Source organism: Plectropomus leopardus, unplaced genomic scaffold (assembly GCF_008729295.1).
Source record: "Plectropomus leopardus isolate mb unplaced genomic scaffold, YSFRI_Pleo_2.0 unplaced_scaffold15579, whole genome shotgun sequence".
NCBI classification, from domain to species: domain Eukaryota; kingdom Metazoa; phylum Chordata; class Actinopteri; order Perciformes; family Serranidae; genus Plectropomus; species Plectropomus leopardus.
The window spans coordinates 1-1,916 of record NW_024616699.1 but is presented as its reverse complement, the minus strand read 5'-3'; the positions used below and the strand labels follow the sequence as shown (position 1 = coordinate 1,916).

Sequence of the window (1,916 nt, the reverse complement as noted above, 5' to 3'; positions counted from 1 at the left end):
TACATAACTTCTGTTTCTTACCCGTCCTTGGACTCGATGCTCAGCCAGTCGCGGTCGCTGCTCCTGCTGGGCCTGAAGCGGATGCAGGAGAAGGAGGAGAAGGACTCCAGTCCACGGGTGATGATGGCCTTCTCACGGGAGGCTGTCAGGAAAACGCCACACAACAGTCAGCTTCAAAACAGATACTGGCCTCAAAATTTGACAGATTTTCTTTTCCAGAAATGGTGTTTGAAAAAGTGCAGGTGGCATTGTCAGTCAGTCATTTTCTGTAACCGCTTGTCCTCGTAAGGGTCGCGGGGGGGCTGGAGCCAATCCCAGCTGTCATCGGGCAGAAGGCGGGGTCACCCTGGACAGGTCGCCAGACCATCGCAGGGCCGACACATAGAGACAGACAACCACACACACTCACAGTCACACGTAAGGGCAATTTAGAGTCACCAGTTAACCTGAGCTGCATGTCTTTGGACTGTGGGAAGAAGCCAGAGACCCGGAGAGAACCCACGCAGACACGGGGAGACCACGCAAACGCCACACAGAAGGGTCCCCGCCCGGACCGAACCCCGTTCCAACCGGGATTCGAACCAAGGACCCTCTTGCTGTGAGGCAACAGTGCTAACCACAAAGAGGTGGCATTGTATTCAAGATAATTGTGTGTTCACAACAGCAGATTCCTTTTGAACTGAACAAAAGCCAGAGGTGTTCACTTGAATCACACTCGATTCACAAATTCAATGACTTGACAAAATAAAAAAGACTTTCAAGTCGACTTTGACTTGAACATCAATGACACCTTACTTGGCTCAGGTTTGAGACATTTTTTCACAATGTCTTCTACAACATTAATTTATTCTGTTTACAGTTCACATTATAAAACAAACTAGGACCAAAACATATCATATTATTATTTCTGTCGTGACTAGTTAACGGTGCTATATGTGATGAACATGCAATGTCAGCACTTCTCTTCTTCGATAAAGTTCAGTTCCTTGTTCAAACAAACTGGTTTAACAAATATATACAATTTTTAAAAAGCATTCATGTAATTTCCATACATCGCTGAAATGACACAGTATTTGTTGAAGGGCACAATGTGACTTATTTAGGACTAAAAACTCAAAGTTTAGGACTTGAGTGTTGACTGTTACTTAACTGTGACTAGCAAAACACTGACTTTGTCCCGCCTCTGATAGCAGTTCCTACAGATTGTTGCATTATTTTGCAGAAAAGTTTTGAAATTGGGAACCTGTGCAAATGGTCAGAGCATGTTTGGGCGTCTGTGTGACACTTACAGAAGTGGCTGGCGATGTAATAAGGAATGTAGACCTTTCCGTCAGTGTACTTTCCCCACTTGCAGCCGCGGCTGGTGCAAGGGTCGGCGTTTCTCTCGGCCTCGCTGTCGATGGCGATGTCCCCCTCAGTCAGGATGGGATCATCATCAGAACGGACTGAAACACATCACACAGCACCTGAAAAACCTGCTGAACTTTCCTTAATAGAAGAATAATCTCAGCAGTTTTCATGAGGAGGACGGTGGCTGCAGCAGCTCACACTCACTCAGATTACGGTTGGCTCGCTCCAGAAGTTCAGAGACAGAAAGATCCCCCAAGTCCTCCTCTGCAGTCTCCTCTGCACAGTGACATCAACACAATATCACTTTGTAGCAGTACTGTGTGTGTCAGTACTACAGGTCTGACCATTAGGATTATAGGTTACATACCTGCCTGCAGGTTCAGCGTGGGATCAGAGGACAGAAAACAAACATATTAGAAACAGAACCAGTGAAATTACAGCTGAAAGTTAACAATCCTTTTTCTCTGTTTAATAACCAAATACTGTGTCTTAAAGTAGCATGTTGACATTAAAACTGAACAAAGAATTCAAATATGTGAGGACACATGCATATATCTATGTGTATA

The 1,916-nt window shown here is 45.0% G+C and overlaps 1 long non-coding RNA gene across 1 annotated transcript; it reads right to left on the bottom strand.

Moving 5' to 3' along the window:
• Positions 1–27: 27 nt before the first annotated feature.
• On the bottom strand, positions 28–1,658 carry LOC121964422. The gene is made up of 3 exons (XR_006107359.1): positions 1,555–1,658; positions 1,290–1,445; positions 28–142 (listed from the first exon to the last, which is right to left on the bottom strand). It is a non-coding gene; the product is annotated as an uncharacterized LOC121964422 (long non-coding RNA).
• Between the last annotated feature and the right edge of the window lie 258 nt (positions 1,659–1,916).